General features: G+C 46.7%; 1 protein-coding gene across 2 annotated transcripts in view; it reads left to right on the forward strand.

Moving 5' to 3' along the window:
- Positions 1-624: 624 nt before the first annotated feature.
- ABHD6 (abhydrolase domain containing 6, acylglycerol lipase) overlaps positions 625-18338 on the forward strand; it is a 51958-nt gene continuing 34244 nt past the window's right edge. The window contains exons 1-2 of one of the 2 annotated variants that reach the window (XM_017894180.1): positions 625-1050; positions 12424-12488. The gene's annotated coding sequence lies outside the window, so the exon portion shown is untranslated. The remainder of the gene's footprint in view (positions 1051-12423; positions 12489-18338) is intronic. The other variant, XM_017894179.1, reaches the window with a different exon arrangement.

The raw sequence follows: 18338 nt of genomic DNA on the forward strand, positions 1-18338 counted from the left end.
TTAACTAGAGGTGGCCGAAGGCCTTTCCAGACGCCCATTTCTCCCGCATAGCTTTGGAGTCAGACGATCCTGAGTTGGAATTCCCAGTTGTGTCCTTACAGACTGACGTCCCACACTACCAAACGCCGGCAACTGTCTCCAAGCACCCGAAAGCCAGGGCGGGAGCACGAGCGCCTACGGTGTTCCTTGGGGTGGAGTCCTTGCAGTGTCTAGAGGATCTGGCGGCTCCTGCGCCCCCATTTCTCCCATTTCCTGGACTATCCAGGGCAAGTCCCTCACCTCCCTGAGCATCGGTATCTTCTGAGAAAAGAAGCCGACCCCAGTGCCTACCTCATAGGATTACGTGAGACAACCGATGTCAAGCAGTGTTGCTTTGCTGCCTGAGAACCCCTGCCTGTCCCTTTCTCTCTGATGCCTTTCGGGGCAGAGATCCAGAGATCCTGCCTGAGTCACTTTGGCGGGTTTAACGCCCAGCCGCGCCAGGCACACAGTAGGTGCTCCATAAGTGAAACAGTGCTGGGAAGAATTCGGGCCAGGGATGTGGAACTGTGTGTGGCTCTGCGGGCTCAGAGGTCCTCCGCGCGCCCCGCCACCTTGTGCGCTCGAGGGCGGGGCGCCAGGGTCGGGACCGGGCGTTCGGGCTCCACCCCCGGTACCTCGTTAGGCGATCCTGCTCTCGCCCTGGCTCTCGGGTGCTAGGAGACCACTGCCGGCGTCGGGTTGTGCGGGACGCTAACTGTATCCTCGGGATTTAACTCTGTGAGCCCGCGCGCGGAGGAGCTGGGGATAAGCGCCCCGGAAGCGCCCTGGAGCCCCAAACAGAGCGCGGCCGCTGGGGGATTGCGCGCGGCGCCGGGTCCGGGCGGGGCCAACTTTTCTGTCGGAGGACGCGAACCGGCACGCTGCGCCTTTAAGGGGTCCAGCTGGGCTGGGCGCCCGAGCTGGGAGCTGCGCTGGTAGGAGCGCGGCTGCAGGTCCGAGTCCGGGGCTAGGGACCGAGGGCCGGGGTCCAGGCCCGGAGGCGGGACCCAGGCGGCTGAGGCCGGTCAGGTGAGCGGAGGCGGGCGGATGGGCGGTGGTTCGGCCCTAGGGGGATGGGGCGCCTTGATGGCCCCGTGACCTCTACCCCAATGCCTCCCGGCAGCAGCGCATCGGGTGGAAAGAGTCGGGGATCTGCACCTGCCTTTCCACTACGCTCCCCGCGCGGACGCTGCCCCCACCTCCCGCTGCCTGGATAGGTTTGAGATGCCCGAACCCCGGCGCCCGACGTCCGGGGTCCAGGCTGCCAGCCTCTTGAAGCCAGGGGACAGAGTGAGGACGGGTCGGGACCTGCACCCTCTTTCTACTCCGCCTACCCACCCCCTGCGCCCGCAGCAGCCCTTAGGCGCCCCTCGCAGTGCTGAGAGGATTTTGGGGCTCCTGCAACCCCGTTTCCCCCATTTCATGGAGAAGGACTGCAGCTCGCCCTCCCAGACAGCATCTTGCTCCGTGTCACGCGCCGCCTCCGCGCCGCCACCCAGATCTCTCTCCGCTAATACTCCCCTCCCCGAGCAGCCTTTCAGTTTCCCTTTCCCCAGCCTGCCCCGGCTCCCGTGCCCTTGCACCCTCTCCTTGTCGAAACCCTTGAGTCAGGGTGCTGTCCAGCCAGGTACTCGCCGGCAACCTGCGGTCCCCCGCCTACGGCGACACCGGCTTCCCGGCTGCCTCAGAAATGCGGATTGTGTAACGCCGGCTGCAGGGCAGTGCACGTGCAGGGTTTGCACCCCTGAGCCCACAGCGAGGCCCGCTGACAGAGTGAGGCATGGGGGAGTGGGGGAGGAAGAGGATGCCAGAGGGTCTAGATACTGTGCATGCAGGGAATATATATTTTGAGCCCTTTGTGTGCCCCAGGAGCTGGGTAGTTAAGAAGAGGAAATAAAGGGGGGGTCTTACTCCAGCTGGGACCTAGAGGCCCGCATTTATCTCACCACCCCGCTCCCCGCTGCTCCTGCCTGCTCAGAAATCCCTAGTGGCTCCACTTGGCTAAGAGTTTAAAATAGTTTGTAATGAATAAGAGCTGACATAGAATAAGCAAATATTGTGTGCCAGGCCCTGTCCTAAGCCCTTTAAAATAATTACCTGCCATACTTTCCCCAACGGCCCCTTGAGGTAGGTACCACCGCTGTGCCCATTCCTGAGAGCAGGAATATGAGGCTTCCAGAGGTGGTCCCTTCCCAGGACACGAAGTGAGTCTGGCCTCAGAACCACCCCCCTCCCCCCACCCTCCCCACCCGGCATCGAACCAGTAGACTTTTTACCCAATTTCAACAAATTCTTATCAAGAACATCAAATATAGGAAATTAGAAATAAGAGAAATTAATCACCTGTGTGTCTAGCACCAATTTATTTTTCTAAAATTTCGTTCTCAGACCAGCAAGGGCCTCTCAGTTTCTGGTAACAGTATCCACTTTAGAGGGTAGTGGCAATATTTAGATAAAATAATGCACAGGGCCCAGCGTGTGTTAAGCCCTCAGAAAGCAGCAGCTGTTATTATGAAGAGTGGTAGTTGACCACTACCTTGAATTACTGGAAAAAAAATCATTAATAAATGGCTCACACTGACTCTGCAGAAGTTAACCATTTTTTGTGCTCAGAAAGGCCTATGAGACTTTCTCCAACTCTCTTTTCATCTTTTATTATTTTATTATTTTGCCTTTTCGACACATTCTGTGGCTTTCTTCAACTCTAAATTACCCATTGTCTTTGTAGTTAGAGACGGAATTGCCCTTCTTTTTTTTTTTTTTTTTTTTAGCTTTTAAAATGTATGACCTTTGAGTTTTGTGAGCATCTGCAAACCTAGAGTAAAAGATGGGAATGCAGTTTGTGCAACTGGGAAGTAATTCTGAAACTTGATGTGAGAAAAAACTTGTCCTTAGAGGTGATCCTGGTTTGCAGTATGTGTTGGGTGAGGTCTATCCTGGGGGCAAGAGGTTAGACTCAAAGATTATCTTTGGGTTTAGAGGGAAGAGAGGCAAGCATGAGTGTTTTGACTGGGTGTGGTGGGCTCACACCTCAAAGTGGCCAGCACTTTGAGAGGCCAAGGCAAGAGGATAACCTAAACCCAGGAGTTCAAGACTAGCCTGGGCAACATGGCGAAACCCCATCTCTACCAAAAAAAAAAAAAAAATTAGCTGGGAGTGGTGTTGTGCACCTGTAGTCCCAGCTACTTGGGAGCCTGAGGTGGGAGGATTGCTTGAGCCTGGGAGGTCGAGGTTGCAGTGAGCTGAGATTGCGCCACTACACTCCAGCCTAGGTGACAAAGTGAGACCCAGTCTCAGAAAATAAAAAAATAAATAAAGGATGAGTGTTTATCCTAGTAGGCTAGCAGGCAGCTGAGAGTGGAAAACAGCTTCACTATGTCATATTCTTTAAAAAAAATTTATTTTTTAGAGATGAAGTCTCACTATGTTTCCTACTCAAGCTGGCCTGGAACTCTTGGGCTCAAGTGATTCTCCCACCTCAGCCTCCCAAGTAGCTGGAACTACAGGTGTACACCACCACACCTGGCACACTATGTCATACTTTTTATGAAACTCCTGGTTATTTTGGTGATTAGATCAATTATTACTGTGATGAGTGTTCAAAAGAAAAGAGGCAAGGATATCCCCATCAAAGCTAAGTGTTCGGAGGATGCTGGGAAGCTAGTTCTGCAAGTTGAAAAAAAATTTATTAAAACATTTCTCCTATTTGAATCTTAATTTTTTTTTTTTTTTTTTATAGAGACAGAGTCTCACTCTGTTACCCATGCTGGAGTGCAGTGGAGCAATCATAGCTCACTGTAACTTTAAACGTCTGGGCTCAAGCAATCCTGCTACCTCAGCCTCCTAAGTAATTGGGGCCACAGGTGTGTACCACCAAACCTGGGTACTTTATTTATTTATTTATTTTTAGATGAGTCTCGCTCTGTCGCCCAGGCTAGAGTGCAGTGGTATGATCTCAGCTCACCGCAACCTCCACCTCCCGGGTTCAAGCGATTCTCCTGCCTCAGCCTCCTGAGGAACTGGGATTACAGGCATGCACCAGCACGCCTGGCTAATTTTGTATTTTTAGTAGAGACGGGGTTTCTCCATGTTTGTCAGGCTGGTCTCAAACTCCTGACCTCAGGTGATCCGCCCACCTTGACCTCCCAAAGTGCTGGGATTGCAGATGTGAGCCACTGCGCCCGGCCAAACCTGGGTAAGTTTTAAATTTTTTGTTGTTGGTTGTCACAACTTGTAGGTAATATCAAGTGAATAGAGGCCAAGGATGCTGCTAAACGTCCTACAATGCACAGGACAGTACCACAACAAAGAATTATATAGCCTCCAATGTCACTTGTGCCACAGTTGAGAAACTGAAACCAGACATGATTTTCACAACATTAAAGTCCTTTCTGACCTTGCATGTAGTTGCCTCTTCCAAGAAGATCAAGGTATTCTCCTAAACCAGACTCTTAGAAACCGTCTGGATCCTATTTGACGCTTCCCAATCCTAGAGGCCACGTAGGGTGTCGCTGCCTGTGGCTGGATGGGTTTGGGGTCTCTCATGAGCTTTTGTGCGACTCTCTGGTACTGTGCCAAGGAAACTGCTGATTCAGGGGAGCAGGACAGCACTCAGGAGGTATAGGCAGAGGTTCTTACACTGCTGCGGGTTGGGATCCTCTTCTTTTTAAGTAATATATTAACAGCAACCTTTACTCTTAGGCATTTTTCCAGAAGCTTGGCTGTTTGGCTGTTGGCATTGGGTGTTTGCCTTGTGATATATCCAGAAAAGGATTCAGACCTTACATATGATGAAGTCTGGGGATGGGACTGGATTCTGAGAGTATAAAGATGGCAATGCAGACCCTGCCCAGAGACTACTCAGGCATCTCCATAGGCCTGAGCAGTGGCCATGCAGGGTGGTGGAGGTATGGCAGGGCTGCCTAACTCTGCCTGTGAAGTCAGGCAAGATCCCAGCAGTGCAGAGTGACTGCTTAATATCTACCTGTCACTGCTTTGAACCGTTTCCTTGCATCATCCCATTTCATCCCCACACTGAGGTAGAATTCTAAGAGGTTAGGTCCCTTGCTACAGTCACATGGCAAGCATGTAACCAGAACAGAGTCACAGTGGTCAGTGGCAGAGCAGAAATTTGAACCCAGGTTGTTGAGCTGCAAAACTGAACTGTCAGAGGAGCATTTATAGAGAGGGGCAGTGCTTTAATAACCAAGACTTTTAGGATAGGCTGGAGCTTGCCAGGCAAGAGGGAGAATAGGTGTGCTGGGGAGAGGGGAGCAGGTGTGCCAAAGTCCTGGAGGTATGGGAGAGCACGGCGTGTCTGGGGGTTACAGATCATTATGGGAAGGGATGGAGGGCAGGTGATAGGCAGTGATAGAAGAAGATGACTCTTGAGAGATGGGCAGGCACCAAATCCTAAGTGCCTTCAATATCATGCTGAGAGCCACTGCCAGCCACTGGTGAATTAGCAGAGAGGAAGAGAAAGCTGTGTAACATTGAGCAGCTTGCTTAACTTCTCTAGGACCCAGCTGCCCATCCAAACTAAAACTTCTAAAACTATACTGCTCTGATGAATGTTTCTTTCATTGGTGGCCGTATGAGCAGAGTGAAGGAATGGCCTGTGTTGACACTGGTAGGGCAGCCCTGTTGATTCATGACTTCTCCCCCTAAGTCTGTGTGATGGCTGCAGGGAGTGGTTTCTTATCAGTCAGCAGTTGGTTCTGTTTCGGCTTTCCAGCTTATCATTTGGCATTGACCAAGTCCACCAAGGGCAAGGCACAATGGATGCTAAGTATTGTGACAGAGGCAAAGATGTGGTCAGACTTCTTTTTGAGGGGCTTGCAGCCTAGTGGAGAGTCCAGCCAGTGTTTTCATCGCAAGATACAAATCACAAGTGTCTTGAGAAGGAAGTATTCATGCCAAATATTCTGGGGCATGGAGAATGAAACAAAGGTTACTGGGGGATTGAGGAAAGGCTAAGTGAAGGAGATAACTTCTAGCTCCACCAGAAAGATTTTTTAAAGGATAACTGGGGGTAAACAGAGTACATCTTACAGGTAGAGAGAGTGGAGAAAATAGAGAAAAAAACCCAGAAAGCCAGTGCAGGTATAGTCATAAGGGAGTCAGATTATTAAGTGTATCTAACATCTGATTCTCCACAGTTTCCATACTGTGGATGGGAAGCAAAAGTTTTCTTTTCTTTCTTTTTTTGAGACAGAGTCTCATTCTGTTGCCCAGGCTGGAGCGCAGTGGTGCGAACTTGGCTCACTGCAGCCTCTGCCTCCCGAATTTAAGGGATTCTCATGCCTCAGCCTCCTTAGTAGCTGGGACTACAGGTGTGTGCCACCATGCCTGGCTAATTTTTTTGTATTTTTAGTTAGAGACAGGATTTCACCATATTGGCCAGGCTAGTCTCGAACCTCAAGTGATCCACCTGCCTTAGCCTCCCAAAGTGCTGGGATTACAGGCGTGAGCCACTGCACCTGACTGGGAAACAGAAGTTTTCATAACAGGAAAATATTAATGGACTAGCCATGTGCAAAATTAGGTCCTACCTCATCATCTCTCCCTCTGTTTTCAACCCTGATGGTCAGTTAGGCTCCAGAAGCATCCATATTTTGACTCTGGGTCTCTCTCTGGTCGTCATATGTTTTGCAGGTATGATACAAACAATGGAAAGTAAAATTGCGACTCTTAAGGGAGGCAATGTCTCATGAAATCAAAGCCAGTGAGGTTGGAGAACTGCTTGGATGATGTGTCGAAGCAATAATAGGATCTGGCAATGTGAGATCTGCCAACAATTGATGAAGAGAAGGGATGAACACTCCTTTAGGGGACAGACTTGAAAATCAAAGAATTGAGAGGCCCTTGAGAAATCAGTGAGGCCATAAGATATTTTTGCAAAAATGGCTTATGATAGCACAGTGATGACCAAATGTTAATTGGAAAAACTTATACTGTAAAACAGTTTACACGTGATCAAGTCTTTGTTCTAAGAATTCGCACAGGGCTGAGCATGGTGGCTCGCACCTGTAATCCCAGCACTTTGGGAGGGCAAGGCAAGAAGATTCTTGAGGCCAGGGGTTCGAGAACAGCCTGGGTAACATAGAGAGACCCCATCTCTACAAAAAGTGAAAAATTAGCTGGGCATGGTGGTGCATGCCTGTGGTCTCAGCTACTCACGAGGCTGAGGTGGAAGGATCACTTGGGCCCAGGAGGTCGAGGCTGCAGTGCGCTACTGCAATCTAACCTGGGCAACAGAGCAAGACCCTGTCCCAAATTAAAAAAAAAAAAAAAGTACAGAAGTGTAATTATAACCTAAATTTTGCTTAGTATTTACTATTGCTTTTAAAATAGATAGATTTGATTTTTGTTTTATTTATTTGGATAAAGTACTAAACAAAACTGTATTTTACTCTTAGCTATGAAATTCTGAGTGTGGCTTTACCATATATCCTTTTTTCTGGTGTTCATCTTCTTGGGCTACTGAGGTCTCCGGGGAGGAGATTCTGGCTAGAAAGAAGATGTGGATCAGCTCACAAGGACCCTGAATGCTAGACTTTGTGCTGGGAGTGGGAAGTCTTGTCCTGCTAAAGCCTGCCAGTGTTTATTAACAGGGCTCCTTTTCTTGTTTAACATCAACTTTGTTCCTGCAGTTAGAAGGTACTGTAGACCAACTTCACCTCCTTTTTTTTGTTTGTGTTTTAAGACGGAGTCTCGCTCTGTCACCCAGGCTGGAGTGCAATGGCTCCATCTCAGCTCATCGCAGCCTCCGCCTCCCAGGTTCAAGTGATTCTCCTGCCTCAACCTCCTGAGTAGCTGAGATTACAGGTGCCCGCCCCCACACCTGGCTAATTGTGTATTTTTAGTAGAGACAGGATTTCACCATGTTGGCCAGGCTGGTCTTGAGCTCCTAACCTCAGGTAATCCGCCCAGCTGAGCCTCCCAAAGTGCTGGGATTACAGCCATGAGCCACTGCACCTGGCCACTTCACCTCCTTTAGAAAGGCAAAACCCCAGGCTGGGCACGGTGGCTCACGCCTATAATCCCAGCACTTTGGGAGGCCGAGGCGGGTGGATCATTTGAGGCCAGGAGTTTGAGACCAGCCTGGCCAACATGGCGAAACCCTGTCTCTACTAAAAATACAAAAATTAGCCAGGCATGGTGGTGCATGCCTGTAGTCCCAGCTTCTTGGGGAGAAGGCGGCATGAGAATTGCTTGAACCCTGGAAGCAGAGGTTTCAGTGAGCTGAGATAGTGCCACTACACTGTAGGTCGGGCAGCAGAGGGAGACCCTGTCTCGAAAGGAAGGGAGGGAGGGAGGGAGGGGCAAAAGCATCTTTGACCTCCCTGCTTTTCCTCTTATTTAAAAGTGCAAGTTTGGCCAACAGAGAATGTTTTGGGTGCTGAGGTTCTATTTTTGCTCTCTGCTATATAGCACACCAATAGAGGGCTATTTTAATTCCTTTCAGCGATGTGGCAAATAGTCATGTACATGATGCTCTTTCTAGCACTTTACCATTGAGGGTTGACCTGGCTGATGACAGTACATGTATTCATGCTAATTCAGTGAGAAATGTTCAGATCAAAGCCTGTTGTGGGCTCCACTAGAGCCTGAAGACTTTGGGCTCCTTGAACGTAAAGGGTCAAGTGGCTTTTGGCTCCTGTTTTATCCAGCAGGAGACTGGCTTGTATTTCTGTAGGGTTGTCTTGTTTTAAACACGTTTTCAAGCAGGCGGTTATTCCAGACTATCACCACAGCCCACATCTTGACCAAAGAGGCTGATGTTGCCAGGTCAGTGCATGTGTGACATGTTTCATTGCCTTGCTTCTTGGCCAGTGTGATTTGTTAAAAGCTGTAGCACAGGATACACAACCCCCCTGCCTTCCAACTGAGCCTCGGACTGATCTGCCTGCCTGTCCCCCCTCTGCCTGTCACTTATCTAGAGGATGAGGTAGCACTGCTTTCTGGTTCTCTCTGATCCTCCACCCACAGGACCAGCCTCACTGGACTGACTTCTCTTTCCCACGGTGCTGCCCAGGTGGCCAAAGCAGGGAGGGACTGTGGGCTAGACTGGTTCTTGAATGAGAACCCCCATGAGGAACCAGTTGTCAGAGTTTTGGTGCAAAGCAAGAGAGAGTGAACCATCTAACCAGTACCTCTCCCAGAACCACAAAGGAGATAAGAATTTGTGGTTTATGGATGGTCGTGTTTCCAGGATAGAACGATAAGAACGTTTATCATTAGAAAAATTTAAATTCCTATCTTCTATCTTAGACTACTGGACTTTGAGTCTTAAGGACTAAAGTTCCTGCCATGCAGGCATAACTTTTGGACTGTCACGTAGACAGTAGTCCCCCAGTCATTGAATGTTAATAGAGTGGGCTGCTAGGCTGCGTAGCGTGTGTGGAGATGGAGGGAGTTTCATCTTCCGTCCTTCCAGCATCCACATTTGTATTTCTTCCCTCATAATGCGAAACAGTTAATATTTGGTTGCTGTCTTTAATGGGCCTTTTTTTTTTTTTTTTTTGAGACAGAGTCTTACTGTGTCACCCAGGCTGGAGTGCAGTGGCCTGATCTTGGCTCACTGCAACCTCCGCTTCCCAGGTTCAAGGGATTCTAGCTGGGACTACAGGCATGTACCACCACACCCGACTAATTTTTGTATTTTTAATAGAGATGGGGTCTTGCTACATTGCCCAGGCTTGTCTCGAACTCCTGGGCTCAAAGTGATCCTCCTGCTTCAGCCTCCCAAAGTGCTGGGATTACAAGTATGCGCCACGGTGCCTGGCCTCTTGAACTAGTGTAGAGTCTGGGACTGGCCAGTAGAACTTTTGTGATAAGGGAAATGTTCTATATTTCTGCTGTCCAATATGATAACCACAAACTAGTGGCTACTGAGCATTTGACATGTGGCTAGTGCAGCTGAGGATCTGAATTTTAAATTTTATTTAATTTCAATTTAATTTTAAGCAGCCACATGTGACTAGTGGCTAACATATTGAACAATACAGATGGACTACTTTATTTGAGGAGTTTATATTGTAGTTTTTTTGTTTGTTTGTTTGTTTGTTTGTTTTTGAGACAGTCTCGCTCTGTCATCCAGGCTAGAGTACAATGGCACAGTCGTGGCTCATTGCAACCTCCACCTCCCAGTCAAGCGATCCTTGTGCCTCAGCCTCCTGAGTTGCTGGGACTACAGGCACACAGCACCACGCCTGGCTAATTTTTGTATTTTTAGTAGAGTCGGGGTTTCACCATGTTGGCCAGGCTGGTCTCGAATTCCTGGCCTCAAGTGATCCACCCGCCTTGGCCTCCCAAAGTGCTGGGATTACAGGTGTGAGCCACAGTACCTATATAATGAAAAACTATATTGTAGTTTTTCATTAAATACGCACATAGTAGCACTTCAAAAGGGACAGAAGGTGTCAGTGAAAAGTCCCCCTCTCATTTCTGTCCCCAGCCCTGCAGTTTCCCAGTGCTAACCATAATCATGGCCGATTTCTTTTGTGTCCATTCAGAAGGATTTTCCCACATACATAAGCATAACAAATATGTTTTCTCTCTCACTCTCTGTTTTTCAATATTAGAAGTATTACTCTTAACCACTGTCTTCTGTTCCATGCTTTTTTGAGTTAATGTACCTTGGAGGTCATTACCCATAGGAACAAATAGGACTGTCTCATTATTTAAATGGTTTACATTGAATTTCTATTTGTATTTAATGGCTACATGTATTTCTTTGCAAAGCTGTATCATCATTTACTTAACTATAAGTTCACTATATGTGAGCATGTGAATTATTTCCAATCTTTTGCCATTATGAATACTATTGTAATACTCTTACACAAACATTTTCACACATAATCAGGGATAAACATAGATAAATTCCTAGAAGAAAAGCTCATAGCCAGGCATGGTGGCTCACACCTGTAATCCTAGCACTTTGGGAGGCCAAGGCAGGCAGATCACCTGAGGTCGGGCATTTGAATACCAGCCTGACCAACATAGAGAAACCCTGATTCTACTAAAAATACAAAATTAGCCGGGCGTGGTGGCACATGCCTGTAGTCCCAGCTACTCGGGAGGCTGAGGCAGGAGAATCACTTGAACCCAGGAGGTGGAGGTTGCAGTGAGCCGAGATCGTGCCACCGTACACCAGCCTGGGCAACAAGAGCGAAACTCCATCTCAAAAAACAAACAACAAAAAAGAGATGATCATTAGGTCAAGGATATGTGCATTTTCCATATCCGCAAATTTTGCCAAATTGCAATCTGTAGAGTTTGCTGATGAGAATGCAAATTGGTACATTATATGAGAGCATCTATTTTTCCATAGCCTCAATGGCACAGTCTGTATTAAACTTCTTGTTCTTTGCCAGTACAATAAAGGAAGATCACCATCACCCTGTAGATTTAATTTGCATATCTCTTATTATAAATGAGATTGAGCATCTTTTTATATGTTTAAGAGTCATTTGTATTTCGTTCCTGGTGAATTACCTGTTCAGATCATTTGCTCATTTTTCTATCAGGTTTTGCTGTTGTTGGTCTTGATTTGTGGGAACCCTTTATACATTAAGGAAATTACTATGTTGTCTAAGTATTTACAAATTTTAATCTTGTTCATTGCATCTCTTTCCATGTGGAAATTTAAAAGTTTTTTATGCAACTAATACTCTTTTGTTATGACCTCTGGATGTTAGACATTACTTAGAAAGCCCTTTCCTATGGAGATACTTTTAAAATAGAATTCTCATGTTTCCTCCTAGAACTTTGATGGTTTTATTTTTTATATTTAACTCTTCGATTCATCTGAAACAATTCAGGGGTTTTGCTGATTTCATTTCCTTTGCTCATCTCATTCTCTGGCTGCTGGGCAGTTTGTAGTGCCTCCCTGCTTCTGCCTGGCCCAGTTTTGGAGCGGTGCAGCTCCCCTGACAGTACCAGTGCCGACACTCTGGTAACAATATTATCCTCACTTGCCCATTGGTTGCTGCCTTGCTTCCATTCCTTTCTGAACACACTGTTTAGGTAAGCCCTAACCCCAGTGGAGGAGAGCTTGAACTATCGTTCCATGCTGGACTAGTCACCAGATTTCTTCTTTGACCTCTGTCAGTCCTTCCTAGTCCTGGCTCATTATCTGAGATGCCCTGCCCTTTGTGCACATTTGCCTTATTGCCTCACTGGGGTAGGTGACCTGAACAAGAGGCTATAAAGTATAAAGCCTTGTTTATACTACAAGAGGCTTGTAGTATAAAGCCACAAGCTGTTTGTACTTTGCCTGTGCCGAGGAACAGAGCACTCCACCTTCACTGAAGCCAGCAATTTGGCTGGCTGTTAGCACTTCATTCACATTCCCTAGTATGAGTTAATACTTTGTCATTTTATTTCTTGTGATTCCAGAATCTCATTTTCAGCTTCTGCCAGAGCCAGTAGCAGTTGGGAAAGAAGGCTGTGCTCTTTGAAGAGTGAGTATGGATTTTGACCACCATAGATTTACCCCAAAAGGCAGCCTTTAATGAGACTGGGACTGCTGTTGGGAGCCCCGCTCCCAAGCCCTCTGCAGGCCAAACTGTGCTGCATGATTTCTCTGATCAGTAGGTCTGGTGGGAAGGGATTCGGCACCTGGTGGTTTTCAAAGCTCTGGTGCACACCCTAAAAACTCCCTACAAATAGTTTTGAAAGACTCTGCGGGGGAACCTGGCTCTGAATTTGAAGGGAGTCTGGAAGGCATGGGCTCATGGGCCCCAATGCTTTCCTGGAAAGGGGACACTTGAACCGGCCCTGAGGGCAGAGAAGAGTTCATCAGGCAGCTCAGACGTGGGAGTGCTCCACACCAAGGGGTCAGCAGGAAGGAAGACAGAATGAAGCTGTGTGGGGCTTGCATGGGGGCTGGGAGCTGGTTATTTGGGGTGCAGGCAAAGACATGGGTGTCAGGACTGGGAAGTTGAGCTGGGACCACATGGGGCGGTCAGAGTTCACATTTTATTTGGTGGATATGAGACCAGCATAGCCTGATCCTTGGTGTGAACTGAGAAGATTCCTGTGGCAGCTGATGGTGGTGGGACTGTGGGGCATGAAAGGGTAGCCTTTACAGAAACAGGAGGGAGAGGAAGGGAGGACCTGGACCCAGTGTGGTGACTGAGGGGAGCTGCGGTCCGACTCATACAAAGTCCTACACCTGGTGACAATTTTTCTTTTTACCTTACATTCCTAGTAAATGTTGAACCCAACTGGGATTGGGTTTTTAGGGATTAGTTTTTAGGGATGTAAGTCCCCTAAGGCTGTGCTGTCTAATATGGTAGTTCTTATCCACATGTAGCTGTTGAGCACTTGAAGTGTGGCTAGTGTGGCTGAAGAACCTAAGTCTGAATTTTCTTTGGCTTTAATCAATTTTAGTTTAAATTGCCATATATTGGGCAGTGCAGTTTGTTTAGACTTGGACAAGTTGAATCCAGTGCTGGTGCCTCTTCACCTTTGCCTAACAGGAGTGATGAGCAAGTAGGAGAATGAAATATGCATTGGCATCTAGGAGGTTAGACTGATGCAATTACTGTCGGCAGAAATCAGTAAGTTGGCCAGGTGCAGCAGCTTGTGCCTGTAATCCCAGCACTTTGAGAGGCTGAGGCAGGGGGATCATTTGAGGTCAGGAGTTTGAGACCAGCCCAACATGGTGAAACCCTGTTTCTACTAAAAAGATAAAAATTAGCTAGGCATGGTGGCAGATGCCTGTAATCCCAGCTACTCAGGAGGCTGAGACAGGAGAAGCGCTTGAACCCAGGAGGCAGAGGTGGCAGTGAACCAAGATTATACCACTACATTCCAGCCTGGCTGACACAGCGAGACTCCATCTCAAAAAAAAAAAAAAAAAAAAGAAAGAAAGAAAGAAAAAAAGAAATCAGTAAGTCAGGAGAAGCAAGGAGAGATGTGTCTATGAGATTCTATGAAAGTGTTTTACGTTGTTTATTCTTGGATTTTACTTTATACCTTGAAGACTAAGATATCGGAACTCAAGATCCCAGTTTTCAAATCAGTGAGAACATTAAAAGAAAACTGTGAGATGTGCCTTACCCCTAACCCCAGATTAAACTTCATTTCCCTGATGCAATGTTTATCTGGATCCACTGACATGTCCCCCATCCAATTAATCTTTGCCACTGTGTTCAGACATAAGGGCCCCCACATGCACAGCTTGGGTGTTAGGCAGTGGCAGAGGATCCTGAGCCTGGGATGTGAGAGTATGTTTTCCCTGGTGCCAGCATGGCCAGCTCTCCTTCCTGGCATTGCCTGCTTCACACTGTGCCACAGTGTCTTTAACCCTGGGGTGCCTCACTTTACACGATAAATAGATAAAATGAAGTGTTTTTCTTTTTCAGTGTATTCAGTCAGGCGATAAACATGAGCAAGCACCAAGTCTTTGCCAGGTGATGTTTTAGGTTCTGGGAACTCTAATAGGAAAGAAGATTCTTGTGGGGGCGAGCCAGATCCTACTCTTTAATTGCCTGGCATAATTCCAGAAATGTTTAAGTCACCAAAGTAAGAAAGAACAGACGTGACTATTTGAATGTTCTCATTAAATAGGTGAGGAAGCCAAGGTCTCCCAGCTGACATGTGGAAGAGCCATGTTGGAGAGGGCCAGCTGCCACACTGGTGCCCCCAGCCTGGTGCCATCCATCGCACGAGTCTGCCATTTATGGACAACCATCACGATTTTTGCTAGATTCATGTATCACCTACTAAACATTTTTCTTTAAATTTACTCCTTTTTTTTTTAAACAGTCTCCTTCTGTCACCTAGGCTGGAGTGCAGTGGCACATTCTCAGCTAACTGAAACCTCAGCCTCCAGGCTCAAGTGATCCTCCCACCTCAGCCTCCTGAGTAGCTGAGACTACGGCGCATGCCACCATGCCCTGCTAATTTTTGTATATTTTATAGAGATGGGGTATCTCCATGTTGCCCAGGCCAGTCTCAAACTCCTCTGCTCAAGCAATCCGCCCGCCTCAGCCTCCCAAAGTGCTGGGATTATAGGCATGAGCCACCACCCCCAGCCTAGAGAGCTGTTTAACACCACCACACTGAGAGTTTCTCTTTGACCCAACCAGGACTGAAAAGAGCTGAAAAGAGATGACTTTCCTAGTATATGTGTTGTTATCCGATGCTGTGTACCCCTGAAACACTCTTTAGTACTCTCCTACTCACTAAAGTCATCTTGCAAACTCTCAGTTGTATGGGTCCCATGCTTTGGGAAACTCAAGTCACACTTCTTAGTTGATCTCTGATTTTTGGCCATTGGCAGTTCCTGGTTCATAATGCTTCAGTTTTTTTCTGCCTCCAGCCTCTCCCCTGGGTATATAGAGTATTCTAGAAATAAACACCAGCATGGCAGGGGAGCTGTCTTTTTAAAGGAAAGCTGAAGCAAGTCCTTTGTAAAATGAAGGATGTCGTAGAGGTAGGAATAAATTGCCTACTCTTTATCTGTACAGAAAACTCAGAATTGTGGTTTCTTCAACTAAGATCTGGATTTATTTGACCTTGTCAGGGAGAGTGTGCAGGGTTTTCTGTAATAAGTCCAAACCTTGCTAAATTGATCATGTTCTACAAAAGCTGCTTAGGGAAGACTTTATTCTGCTGTTAAATAGAAGATGGAGCCAGATGCGGCCTTTGCTGAAACTGACTGGCATTTTGGCAGGCACCGACAGAGCAGAGAGGGGTTTTTTTGATGATGTGCCTTCATTTTGGGGCTATCATCTCCAGTGTCAGAGTCTATGATATATATGGCTTTGGGCACAAATTGTTCTAATTCCTAGTCCAAAGGACTCCCTGCTGCTCAGTAATCTGAATTCACAGTGGCTCCCAGCAGTTTTTAAGGACTTTGTATGATGTGGAAAAGTCTTCTCAAAGCTGACGGTCCCCATCTTTGTCAACTTATTCACAGCCCACGATGTTCCAGCAGACCTGTACAGATTCCCTTCAGTCTGTGATTAACTCGCTTACTCCTTGATGGTGATGCCTTCTAGCAGGGTAAATTGTAGCCAGTGTTAAATAGGTGACTCCTTCAGGGATTTTTGTAATTACTAAAAGAGGAAAGATGTCAGGTCTCTTACAGAATCATTGGGAATGGTTGTTCCTGAAAGAAATGAAACAGATGGAACCCATTTTGTAAATTTGCTTTTCATCGATTCATTTGTACCTTATTTGTGTCCTGTGCCATACTTGACACTGAGAAAGAACATACATGATTGTCCCTACCCTCAAGGAGCTCTGGTTCCAGAAGGAAAAGCAGGCCAATGATTTAAGTGTGCTGGGAAAATTATTTACAGTGACTAAGAAACTGAGAGGGCAGTTGCATCAGGGACAAAGCCAGTGCTTATGCCCTGGGGAGGTGGCAGCTTTCATCACTGTAGACTCAGGACTGTACTCAAGTAGAGTATGTGTATGTAATGAAAAGAACCATCTAACCCACCTATGGGTGCATCTGTCTCCTTCTCCAGGCTGTGAGGTGCTTGCTAGGCGAAACCTCTTGAAGATGGAGAGCTCATATCTTCATGGAGAAATTAGGGATGATGAATGTAGACACCTAACAGCAAAGAGGTTACACAGACTGAGGAAAGGCCATTTGTGAAAAAAAAAATAGACAAAGTGGAGCTTGGTGCAAAGGTAGTGGATTGGAGTTGGAAACCTGTTTCATAATCATGCCTACTAGCTGGGTGACCTTGGGCAAGTTAGCCTCTCAGAGCCTCAACTTCCTCAGCCTATAAAACAGGATGAAACAACTGCCTTTCCTATGTGACAGGGTTGATGTGCTATATCAAGGGTTGGCAAATTAGAGCCTACAGGTCAAATTTGGCCTACAGTCTAGTTCTGTGAAGTTTTATTGGAACACAGTCATACTCATTTGTTACATATCTTCAATGGCTGCTTTCTCATCCAGTGGCAGATTGAGTAGCTGTGATAGAGACTCTGTCCCACAGTGCTAAAATCGTCACTGTCTGGCGCTTTACAGAAAAAGCATGCTGACCGTTGTGCTCAGTGGTTTGGGAGGTTATACTGTGCTGCATTGAACTTGTTATCAAATTGAATTAACTATCGCATTGAACTTGTTATCAAATTGAATTAACTATCAGTCGATAGAGGCATATGGGAGAGATTGCTTCATTTCCCAGGAAATATAGGGAAAGCCATGATTTGCTAGATGTTAATGCTTTTTCTTAAAGAAATCTGTATTATGTTTGGTGAATCCTACACACTTAGCACAGATGGCTGGGAATCAAGGCAGAGGGTCACACCTGGCTTCCAGGTCCTTCCAGGTGTTGTATTGGGGAGAATGATGGGACTTGAAATATATATTTATATACTTTATGATATATATGTGTGTATATACATATATGTGTATACACACACACACACACATATATATATGTAAATAGATATGAGGTCTTGCCATGTTGACCAGGCTGGTCTTGAATGCCTGGCCTCAAGCTATCCTTCTACCTCTGCCTCCCAAAGTGTTGAGAATACAGGCATGAGCCACGGAACCCAGCCTGAAGTATTTTTCATTCCATGCTAGAATGAACTGTAATGTAAGCTCATAAGACAGGACAGGACAGGGCCTCTGATACAGCTGGAATTCTAATGCCCCGATAATGTGTCAGGTCCTAGTCTTGGTGCTGGGGACACCCAGTCCTTACTCTCATGCATCCCACATTCTAGCCTTCAGATGTGTAAGTCTTTAGGAAGATCTCAGAAAGTACACTGAAAACTACCGTTTTGGCTTATTCCCCCCTAACTTTGTATGACGTATTTATTTTTAGAATTGGTTATATATTTACGAAACAACTTAAACGTTTTAAAAAGTGAAAAATAAGTCTCCTGTCTATTCCTGACACTTAGCTATCTAATTCCCCACCTTAGATGCAATCACAGTTACTGGTTTCTTGTATCCATGTGTACATGTATATTTGTTCATTGATTTCTTTAAAAGTCTGTCTTTTTTTTTTTTAAAGGTTCTCACTCCATTGCCTAGGCTGGAGTGCAGTGGTGCATTCATTGCTTACTACAGCTTCAAACTCCTGGGCTCAAGTGATCCTCCTGCCTCAGCCTCCCAAAGTGCTGGATCACAGGCATGAGCTACCACGCCCAACCTGTCCTCGTTTTTTATTTGTTTTTGTTTTTGTTTTGTTTTGTTTTGAGATGGAGTCTTGCTCTTGTTGCCCAGGCTAGAATGTAATGGCACGATCTCGGTTCACTGCAACCTCCACCTCCTGGGTTCAGGCGATTCTCCTGATTCTCCTGCCTCAGCCTCCTGAGTAGCTGGGATT

Source organism: Rhinopithecus bieti, unplaced genomic scaffold (assembly GCF_001698545.2).
Source record: "Rhinopithecus bieti isolate Rb0 unplaced genomic scaffold, ASM169854v2 scaffold_21649, whole genome shotgun sequence".
Lineage (NCBI taxonomy): Eukaryota > Metazoa > Chordata > Mammalia > Primates > Cercopithecidae > Rhinopithecus > Rhinopithecus bieti.